Source organism: Leucopleurus acutus (genome assembly GCF_964270905.1).
Source record: "Leucopleurus acutus genome assembly, chromosome: 11".
Classification (NCBI taxonomy): Eukaryota; Metazoa; Chordata; class Mammalia; order Artiodactyla; family Delphinidae; genus Leucopleurus; species Leucopleurus acutus.
In genome coordinates, this window is record NC_139152.1 from 33,086,105 (window position 1) to 33,098,451 (window position 12,347).

The window sequence follows — 12,347 nt, forward strand, 5'->3', positions numbered from 1 at the left end:
TTTCAGATCTCTCTTGAGAACATGGTCATACAGATACTTTAAAAGAGAGTAAGTTAACATTCCCTTTCTCATTTAATCTGCTGTCCTTAGAAACATTCATCGACTGCTTACATGTTGGCCATTTCCAAAGCCAAATATTGGAAGGCAGCTTCTGGTACTGTATGATTTGAGAATTGCCAGAAGGACATCTGTCTAATGAATTTTAGACTTCTGTATTATTTATTCTTTTGGCTTTGTGGCTCTTAAACTTGAGAAAAGCACAGCTAAAATCAAACAACCACAGCTATCCATGTTAACTAAAATTATGATTATTAAAATGTTACCTAAATATATACAGCATAAAATTAGTTATAAATTTACTGTACTCATAACTCACACCAAAGTACATTTAAAAATTATACAATGGACTGCCCTAGTAGCACAGTGGTTAAGAATCTGCCTGCCAATGCAGGGGACACGGGTTCGATCCCTGGTCTGGGAAGATCCCACATGCCGTGAAGCAACTAAGCCTGTGTGCCACAACTACTGAGCCTGTGCTCTAGAACCCGCGAGCCATAGCTACTGAGCCTGCATGCTACAACTACTGAAGCCTGTGCACCTAGAGCCGGTGCTCTGCAACAAGAGAAGCCACTGCGGTGAGAAGCCCACGCACCGCAATGAAGAGTAGCCCCAGCTCGCCGCAACTAGAGAAAGCCTGCACGCAGCAACGAAGACCCAACACAGCCATAAGTAAATAAATAAATAAATATACAAAGGTACAAGGCAAGCAATATTGAAATTAATAATTGATTTAATATGGTTATTGATGTTGTTTTGCCATAGTTAATTTGCTGCTTGCAGCCCTGTACCAGATGACTGACTTCTTCGGCCATTTCTCAATGCTAATTACAATAAAGATTTCTGGCAAGCAGTGCTGACATTTGGGCATCACTTAGTGCAAGCTCATCATTTACCATTAAGTGCATATCTCTTTATTTCTTATTATCCAGAGACAATAAAATAGTACCACTTGGCACCAATGGACTTATAAATACAAATTCCAGGGCTAAAATTATAGGCAATATTAAGCTATCCAGCAGTCATTCAGAGGATCCAGAACATGCTTACATTATTTTTAAAGCTATCATCCAAAGATGATCAAAACTTTTACATTCTCCTTGAGAACTCTCAGAATTTGTGGAAAGCAATTTCTCTGACTAGACCCAGCTTGAGGAACACTGGATTAAGTCTTGATAGGCAAGAGCTAAAATGCAAATATTATTCAATATTTGTAAAGAATAGCACACCAGATCTTTTCACACTCTAACTTAAACAATTAAAGTAGAGAAGGAAAAGAAAGACCTTCAAGAAAAAGAAGGACAATCGTCTTTGGCTGGAGTTAAGGGGTTAGGAAATAAAGCATTTGTAAGTAAAGAATTTATAATGATGATATGAAACTTTTGGAAGATACTAGAAGGCACTAGGTAATAGGGACCAAAGTGACCATAATACAGGAGAGAGAAGAAGATGATTAAAAAGGATCTGAGGAAGAATGTAAAGCATAATATGGATACTTAAAAAAATTTGTGACATTAGTAAATATTATAGATGCAGTATATTATTCTATTCAATTCAGCCATGGTGATATAGAATTAAAGTACTCAAAAAAGCAAAGAGGTAGACTTCTAAAATAAACAGTTTCAATCCTCAGAGATAATTTTTTATGTTACTAACTGAAGCAAACAAGCTTTCAGAAAAGATTTAATGATTGGCATTTTTGGCATATGAAACGCCATTGATCCTGCTTGTTCATGATTTTCTTTGATTTGAACAGAAATGTTTATTTTTTAAATAATTCTATTAAGAACTGACAGATTATATACTTTAGAAATTGTTAATTTGGTATGAAATACAATATTCCAAGTAGTCCAGTTTGGGAAGGATTTTACCATTTGAAAAATCTTAGGAAATACAACAGTTCTTTGACACAAATAATTTACCGGAGTCTTAAACCACAAATCTGAGTCCCAGATCTAGTGATATTGAGCTAGCTTCACGATTCCTATGGGTTTAAGTTTTGTTCCCTATAGCAGGAGGAAGTTGGCAAAAATAATCACGGGCTCAACTCCTCTGTATCATTAAACCTACAGCTAAAGAAATTTCCTTTAATCTGCATAGTAAACCTCTCCAAAATTAATATTAAACAAAAAGAGAAATAAATTATTTCTCCCTATAATTATTCCATTGGATCTCACACGTATCATATAAAGAGTATTAACATCACACTCTAAAATTTTACTTGCTCCTAAGAGCCTGTATGCTAAATCTTAACTACTGACAAACAAGCTACTTCTGTGCTTCAATTGCAGAAATACACTATATTTTTATAATGTTGTTTTTATTGTCTCAATCTTTGAAAAAAAATCATTTTGGTCTTTTTTATTGCCACCCCCAGGAAAAGAACCTATCCCCAGGACTCTACAATGAATTTATTTTCCTGTTTATTTAGCATAATCATTTCTCTTTCACCAGAGGAATGGTGCCTCAAGGCCACTACAGAACTATACAAAATCTTCGTTCATTAATGATCAAATAAAGAATGTGACCTCTCCAACTTCCTAAAATATTTCTTTGCCAAGAATCTGTTTTGGCTTTTTAGTTTGATTTTTTTTTCTTTCTTTTCTCCCCCGAACTCCTTTTTTAAAAACTTCTAATTAATGTAACAATGTTTTTCCTATTGAAGTCTCTTCAATGCAAATAAAACCAAGATGGTTAGATCTCCGTTTTTTTTCCATGACATAATCTGTTGTCTGGCACTCAGAAAAGCTTAGTTTCGGTAGCCATTCTAGAGATGCATAAAATGCCACGTGGGTAGGCAACACCAAAAGCAAAGAGTTGCCTCAGATTTCAGTTGTCTGGAATAGTCACAGGAAGCTCTTTGATCTCCAGCTTGTCCCATCTGCCTCTACCTACTGAAACAGGCTCACCTTAAGACTGGGTGCCTGAGCAGCTTTTGTTTTCTGCGCATTCTTTAGAATCTGCTATCAAAAAGGAGATCTTAACATTCATTCTTTCATTTACCGGAGTCATTTGATAATACTTGTAAAGAACCTAGTGTTCTAGAAAGTTCCTATGGGGCTTATATGATGTCAATATTTTATTTAAATATGCAGCCACTTAAAAACCTAAACCACAGAAAATCTGGCAATTGCTATTTGGAAAAGAAATTTTAAAAGATTGGAGGTTGGACTGTTCTGGCTTTAAAGAAGCAGACCCATAAAATCAAGGGAGGGTGGAGAGGTGAGTAATAGACAACATTTGCTTCTCATGAGCTGAAGGGCACCTCATGACACACTTGAATGCAGACTATTTTAAAGCAATTAAATATATTTTCTCTTTATTTATTTAAAGAGTCTACCAGATTTGGTAGGATTTGGTTAGATTTTTGGTTATTATCTCTGGGAAGCTGATCCAAAAGGTGTGCAAAGGTAAATATAGACTTATTTAAACTTTCACAGTGAATTTCTGTTATTTTCTCCCACAAACAGTGGCATCCAAGAATTATACAATTGTAGATCACATATAATAATCGCTCATTAGATAACTTCCAATGTATAATCTCTTAGGTGGCAAAATTGATATTTCTTTAGAAAATAATTGCCATCTCCTTTGATAACTGTATTAGATTCTTGTGGCTGCTACAACAAATTACCACAAGCTTGGTGGCATAAAATAATCTAAATTTATTCTCTCACAGTTATCGAGGCCAGTGATCCTAAATCAATATCACTGAACTAAAATCAAGGTGTTGTCAGGGCCATACTCCCTCTGGAGGCCCTAGTGGAGAGCACGTTCCTTGCTGTACATTTCTTACCCAGTTTTGGGTAGCTGTTGGCATTTCTTGGCCTGTAGCCACATCATTCCAATCTCTGCCTCCACAGTCACATCAAATTTTCCTCTTCTATATGTAGTCAAATGCCCTTCAACCTCCCTCTTGTAAGGGATTGCATGTAGGGTCACTCTGATTATCCAGGAGAGTCTTCCCATCTCAATATCCTTAATCACATCTGCAAAGTCTTTGCTGTATAAATTAGCATTTACAAGTATAAATTTGGATTACTGGGATAAAGATCTAACATCTTTGGGGAACATTATCCAGCTTACAAGAAAAATCATCTGTTCTTTCAACTTATACTTCTTTTCTAAGAGTGACAATTTCAATAAATAGATTCCCATAAGCAATTTGAGCCTTATACAGTTAATGACTTATGTTATTTTTTTAACATCTTTATAGGAGTATAATTGCTTTACAATGGTGTGTTAGTTTCTGATGTATAACAAAGTGAATCACTTATACATATACATATATCTCCATATACCCTCGCTCTTGCGTTTCTCTCCCACCCTCCCTATCCCACCCTTCTAGGTGGTCACAAAGCACCAAGCCAATCTCCCTGTCCTATGCAGCTGCTTCCCACTAGCTATCTATTCTACATTTGGTAGTTTATATATGTCAGTGCTACTCTCTCACATGCTCCCAGCTTACTCTTCCCCTTCCCCATGTCCTCATGTCCTTTCTCTACATCTGCGTCTTTATTCCTCTCCTGCCCCTAGGTTCTTCAGAACCACTTTTTCTTTTTCTTAGATTCCATATATATGTGTTAGCATATGGTATTTGTTTTTCTCTTTCTGACTTACTTCACTCTGTATGACAGACTCTAGGTCCATCCACCTAACTACAAATAACTCAGTTTCATTTCTTTTTATGGCTGAGTAATATTCCATTATATATATGTGCCACATCTTCTTTATCTATTCAACAGTTGATGGACAATTATGTTGATTCCATGTCCTGGCTTTTATAAATAGAGCTGCAATGAACATTGTGGTACATGACTCTTTTTGAATTATGGTTTTCTCAGGGTATATGCCCAGTAGTGGGATTGCTGGGTCATATGGTAGTTCTATTTGTAGTTTTTTAAGGAACCTCCATACTGTTCGCCATAGTGGCTATATCAATTTACATTCCCACCAACAGTGCAAGAAGGTTCGTTTCCTCCAAACTCTCTCCAGCATTTATTGTTTGTAGGTTTTTTGATGGTGGCCATTCTGACTGGTATGAGGTGATACCTCATTGGAGTTTTGATTTTCATTTCTCTAATGATTAGTGATGTTCAGCATCCTTCTGCCCATTTTTGGATTGGTTTTTTTTTTTTTTTTTTATATTGAGCTGCATGAGCTGCTTTTATGTTTTGGAGATTAATCCTTTGTCAGTTGCTTCATTTGCAAATATTTTCTCCCATTCTGAGGGTTGTCTTTTCATCTTGTTTATGGTTTCCTTTTCTGTGCAAAAGCTTTTAAGTTTCATTAGGTCCCATTTGTTTACTTTTGGTTTTATTTCCATTTCTATAGGAGGTGGGTCAAAAAGGATCTTGCTATGGTTTATGTCATAGAGTGTTCTGCCTATGTTTTCCTCTAAGAGTTTGATAGTGACTGGACTTACATTTAGGTCTTTAATCCACTTTGAGTTTATTTTTGTGTATGGTGTTATGGAGTGCTCTAATTTCATTCTTTTACATTAGTTAACCAGTTTTCCCAGCACCACTTATTGAAGAGGCTGTTTTTTTCTCCATTGTATATTCTTGCCTCCTTTATGGAAGATAAGGTGACCATATGTGCGTGGGTTTATCTCTGGGCTTTCTATCCTGATCCATTGATCTATACTTCTGTTTTTGTGCCAGTACCATACTGTCTTGATTACTGTAGCTTTGTAATATAGTCTGAAGTCTGGGAGCCTTATTCCTCCAGCTCCGTTTTTCTTTCTCAAGATTGTTTTGGCTATTTGGGGTCTTTTGTGTTGCCGTACAAATTGTGCAATGTTTTGTTCTAGTTCTGTGAAAAATTCCATTGATAATTTGATAGGGATTGCATTGAATCTGTAGATTGCTTTGGGTAGTAGAGTAATTTTCACAATGTTGATTCTTGCAATCCAAGAACATGGTATATCACTCCATCTGTTTGTATAATCTTTAATCTCTTTCATCACTGTCATACTTTTCTACATACAGGTCTTTTACCTCCTTAGGTAGGTTTATTCCTAGGTATTTTATTCTTTGTGTTGCAACGGTAAATGGGAGTGTTTCCTTAATTTCTCTTTCAGATTTTTCATCATTAGTGTATAGGAATGCAAGAGAGTTCTGTGCATTAATTTTGTATCCTGCTACTTTACTAAATTCATTGATTAGCTCGTGTAATTTTCTGTTAGCATCTTTAGGATTCTCTATATATAGTATCATGTGATATGCAAACAGTGACATTTTTACTTCTTCTTTTCCGATTTGGATTCCTTTTATTTCTTTTTCTTCTCTGATTGCTCTGGCTAAAAATTCCAAAACTATGTTAAATGATAATGGTGAGAGTGGGCAACCTTTTCTTGTTCCTGATCTTAGTGGAAATGGTTTCAGTCTTTTACCATTGAGAACTATGCTGGCTGTGGATTTGTCATATATGGCTTTATTACGCTGAAGTAAGTTCCCTCTTCGCCTGCTTTCTGGAGGGTTTTTAATCATAAATTTGTGTCGAATTTTGTCCAAAGTTTTTTTGTATCTATTAAGATTATCATATGTTTTTTATCCTTCAATTTGTTAATATGGTGTATCACATTGATTGATTTGCATATATTGAAGAAGTCTTGCATTCCTGGGATAAACCCCATTTGATCATGGCGTATGATCCTTTTAATGTGCTGTTGGATTCGGTTTCCTAGTATTTTGTTGAGGATTTTTGCATCTATGTTCATCAGTGATATTGGTCTGTAGTTTTCTTTATATGTGACACCTTTGTCTTGTTTTGGTATCAGGGTGATGGTGGCCTTGTAGAATGAGTTTGGGAGTGTTCCTCTCTCTGTTATATTTTGGAAGAGTTTGCAAAGGTTAGGTGTTAGTTCTTCCCTAAATGTTCAATAGAATTTGCTGGTGAAGCCATCAAATCCTGGGCTTCTCTTTGTTGGAAGAAGTTAATCACGGTTTCAATGTCAGTGCTTGTGACTGGTCTGTTTTTTTTGTTTGTTTGTTTGTTTGTTTTTGTATTTCTTCCTTGTTCAGTCACGGAAGGTTGTGCTTTTCTAAGAATTTGTCCATTTCCTCCAGGTTGTCCATTTTATTGGCATATAGTTGCTTATAGTAATCTCTCATGATCCTTTGTATTTCTGCAGTGTCAGTTGTTACTTCTCCTTTTTCATTTCTAATTCTGTTGATTTGAGTCTTCTCCCTTTTTTTTGTGATGAGTCTGGCTAATGGTTTGTCAATTTTGTTTATCTTCTCAAAGAACCAGCTTTTAGTTTTATTGATCTTTTCTATCATTTCCTTCATTTCTTTTTCATTTATATCTGATCTGATCTTTATGATTTCTTTCCTTCTGCTAACTTTGGGGTTTTTTGTTATTTCTCTCCTTGCTTTAGGTGTAAGGTTAGATGGTTTATTTGAGATGTTTCTTGTTTCTTAAGTTAGGATTTTATTGCTATAACCTTCTTAGAACTTAAATAAACTTAAATAAACTTAAACTTATAAACCTGTTAGAACTGCTTTTGCTGTATCCCATAGGTTTTAGGCCATCATGTTTTCATTGTCATTTGTTTCTTGGTATTTTTTGATTTCCTCTTTGATTTCTTCTGTGATCACTGGTTATTTACTAATGTATTCTTTAGCTTCCATTTGTTTGTATTTCTTACAGATTTTTTTCCTGTAATTGATATCTAGTCTCATAGAGCTTTGTTCTGATAAAATACTTGATATGTTTCAATTTTCTTAAATTTACAAAGGTTTGATTTGTGACCCAAGACATGATCTATCCTGGAGAATGTTCCATGAGCACTTGAGAAGAAAGTGTATTCTGTTGTTTTTGGATGGAATGTCCTGTAAATATCAACTAAGTACATCTTGTTCAATGTGTCATTTAAAGCTTGTGTTTCCTACTTTATTTTCATTTTGGATGATCTGTCCATTGGTGAAAGTGAAGTGTTAAAGTCCCCTAGTATTATTGTGTTATTGTTCATTAACCCTTTTATGGCTGCTAGCATTTTCCTTATGTATTGAGGTGCTCCTATGTTGAGTGCATAAATATTTACAATTGTTATATCTTCTTCTTGGATTGATGCTTTGATCATTATGTAGTGTCCTTCTTTGCCTCTTGTAATCATCTTTACTTTAAAATCTATTTTGTCTGATATGAGTATTGCTACTCCAGCTTTCTTTTGATTTCCATTCGCGTGGAATATCTTTTTCCATCCCCTCACTTTCAGTCTGTATGTGTCTCTAGGTCTGAAGTGGGTCTCTTGTAGACAGCATATTTACAGGTCTTGTTTTTGCATCCATTCAGCCAGTCTGTGTCTTTTGGTTGGAGCACTTAATCCATTTACATTTAAGGTAATTATCGATATGTATGTTCTTATTATCATTTTCTTAATTGTTTTGGTTTTGTTATTGTAGGTTTTTTTCTTCTCTTGTGTTTCCTACCTAGAGAAGTTCCTTTAGCATTTGTTGTAAAGCTGGTTTGGTGCTGCTGAATTATCTTAGCTTTTGATCATCTGTAAAGGTTTTAATTTCTCCATTGAATCTGAATGAGATCCTTCCTGGGTAGAGTAATCTTGGCTGTATGTTTTTCCCTTTCATCACTTTAAATATGTCTTGCCATTCCCTATGTCTTGCAGGGTTTCTGCTGTAAGATCAGCTGTTAACCTTATCGGGATTCCTTGTATGTTATTTGTTGATTTTCCTTTGCTGCTTTTAATATTTTTTCTTTGTATTTAATTTTTGATAGTTTGATTAATATGTGTCTTGGCATGTTTCTCCTTGGATTTATCCTGTATGGGACTCTCTTCACTTCCTGGACTTGATTAACTATTTCCTTTCCCATATTAGGGAAGTTTTCAACTATAATCTCTTCAAATATCTTCTCAGTCCCTTTCTTTTTCTCTTCCTGTTCTGGAACCCCTATAATTCGAATGTTGGTGTGTTTAATGTTGTCCCAGAGGTCTCTGAGACTGTCCTCAGTTCTTTTAATTCTTTTTTCTTTATTCTGCTCTGCAGTAGTTATTTCCACTATTTTATCTTCAAGGTCACTTATCCGTTCTTCTGCCTCAGTTATTATGCTATTGCTTCCTTCTCGAGAATTTTAAATTTCATTTATTGTGCTGTTCATCACTGTTTGTTTGCTCTTTAGTTCTTCTAGTTACTTGTTAAACATTTCTTGTATTTTTTCCACTCTATTTCCAAGATTTTGGATCATCTTTACTACCATTAGTCTGAATTCTTTTTCAGGTAGACTGCCTATTTCTTCTTCATTTGTTTGGTCAGGTGGGTTTTTACCTTGTTCCTTCATCTCCTGTGTATTTCTCTGTCTTCTCATTGTGCTTAACTTAGTGTCTTTGGGGTCTCCTTTTCACAGGCTGCTGGTTCATAGTTCCCGTTGATTTGGGTGTTTGCCCTCAGTTGGTAAGTTTAGTTCAGAGAGTTGTGTAGAATTCCTGGTGAAGGGGACTGGTGCCTGTGTTCTGGTGGAGGAGGCTGGATCTTGTCTTTCTGATAGGCAGGCCACTTCCGGTGGTGTGTTTTGGGGTGTCTTTGAACTTATTATGATTTCAGCCTCTCTGCTAATGAGAGGTGTTGTGTTCCTGTCTTGCTAGTTATTTGGCATGGTGTGTCCAGCATTGTAGCTTGCTGGTCATTGAGTGGAGCTGGGTCTTAGCATTGAGACAGAGATCTCTGGGAGAACTCTCACTGATTGATATGTGGGGCCAGTATGTCTCCTGTAGTCCAATGTCCTGAACGTGGCTCTCCTATGTCAGAGGTTCAGGCCTAACACCCAGTCAGAGCACCATGACCCTGTCAGCCACACGGCTTTTGGGAAGTCTGAGGTCTTCTGCCAGTGTTCAGTAGGTGTTCTGTAGGAGTTGTTCCACATGTAGATGTATTTTTGTTGTATTTGTGGGTAGGAAGGTGATCTCCATGTCTTACTCCTCCACCATCTTGAAGGTCCTCCAGGAGTGGAGATCTTGAAATTGTAAAATGTAGAATTCAAGGGAAAAACATTAGCCAAATGATCCAACATTAGCCAAATGACTAAAATGACCCATTTTATTAAAGTATTAAAGCCATGGATATTCTACAATGAAAATATGAGTTACGGATGTTTTGCACCAAGTAACACAGCAATTACCTATATATAACAGAAACTACGAGAGATGCAATGAGAAGTAAATAGAAACATACTAATGACAGGAGACTTTAACATATTCTCCTCAGTACAAGACAGATCAGGTGGCCAAAAAATAAATAAAGACACAAAAGTTCTACACAATGTAGTACTATAGATTTTTTGGATATATATCAAATACTATACCTCAGTAAAAGATAGTATATCTTTTTCTCAACTACACTTGAATAGTCACAAAAATTGACAGTTATTAAGACACACACATTCAAAAACAGTAAGTTCTATGAATTAGAACTATTCAGAAGCACTCTTTGATCTTAATGAATACAGCTAGAAACCAAAACACAAAAATGCCCTCCCACCTAGAAGAATGGACATATAAATATGATATGGGGCAAGGCAAGAAAGAACCCCATGGGGATGGATTGGAATTGCAGATAATAGTTTAAATTCATGATTTCCAAAATACGTGTATAATGTATATATACGTGTGTGTGTATAAATACATATATACATATGTATGAATGTGTATATATGTTTATCTACCTGTGTATGTGTATATATGAATATGTCTTTATGTGTATGATTATCTACATGATCATATATATGATGTATGTGAGTGTGTATGCATGTGAATATGCATGCACATATTTTTAGACCTCTCTACTGGAAGGACAAAGACACCTCAATAGCAATGACTGCAAGCAGCATATTCAGCTCCCAGATTTTAGTCTCTACTACCATTCAAACTTAAAAGGGACCAGAGCTCTTCCGGCTAATGGTTAATTCCAGGGCTAAGGCAGGGTAGATAAAGATGAACCTGGAACACTTGTTATGCCAGAAAGTAAGAAGATACCCAATAAATGAAATGATGTACTTCTCAGCGAAATGGGAACTGGCTTTAAGACTGTCAGTGTTACAACAAAAATAGAAATGAAGTTTTTCCTATCCTGAAAACAAAAAAAGTAAAGGGGACAGTGAACAGGCTAGAGAAGAAACATAAACTGGCCTAATCAATGCTAGTTTTATTTTAACTGTTACTAATCTGTAGTTTCTCTAACTAGATTAGTTCTTCACAAAGCTAACCTGTCACCCCTAATTCTGTGTAATTTACATCCTGCACCTGGCATTTACTCTCCCTGTAATCTCTTGTAGCCAATCACCCCTTGTAGCTGTTTACAATTCAGAAAGGAAGTCACAGGCAGATAATCCAGAAACTAACGGGCCCAATTACCAGGCTGCCAGACCCAATTACTGGGTTGCCTGACGCCAGCGGTGACTGTTTTGAAACAATGCAAGAAGAAGAAGGCTAGACATTCACCATGTTGATCCTTATCACTCACTTTGGACTGTGAACTCCCCTTATAAGAATCCCTGTAATTCCCCAGGAGAGGTGGGTACAGTTCTTGAGGTGCTAGCCTGCTGTGTCTTCCCTTTGCCTGGCAAAGAAAATAAAAAGCCTCTCTTATTTCTCATCCTCCAAATCTCTGCCTCCCTATTTCTATTCAACATCGTGCACCGGGAACAACAAAATTTGGGGGGCTCGTCTGGGATCTGATAATGGGCAGGTGGCCCCGCAGGGCCCCTCGGCTTGAATAGATGCTTGGAGATTTCTCTTCACACCAGCCTCCTTTGGGAGAGAAGAGGGTTGAGGGATTTCTCTGAAGCCAGATAGGCAGGGCCTCCCTGTGGCAGGACCATGCCTCGATCACACCCGACCTGCCTACTCGGCTGCGGAACTCCGAGTCTGCGGCGGGGAACGGTGGAGAGGTTGCCCTAGCAGCTGCTGAGGCTTTCTTTGCTTCGAGGACAGCTTCTTTTCCCCTTCCCCACATCGGCCCGGACTTCTACTCCGAGAAGGCATTAACTCTTGGAGGATCAGAAAGAGGGTATTTGGTACCTCGCGACTCACCCGCCAGCATTTTGGTAAGTCCCCGGGGTGCACCCCGAGATCTTTTTACTTTGACCATTTTGGTAACTTCGGTTCCAACCTTAGAAATTCCATTTACAAGGCACCACTTTGGACAAACGTCACAGGCTTAGCAGGACTTGGAAGTCACATTTGGGGGCATTTCTGCCATTTGGCTTTTGATTTCTGGGCATTTCTTTGCTGTTTGTTTTACTTTGTGACTTCCTGCTGGCGAGGTTTTGGTTTG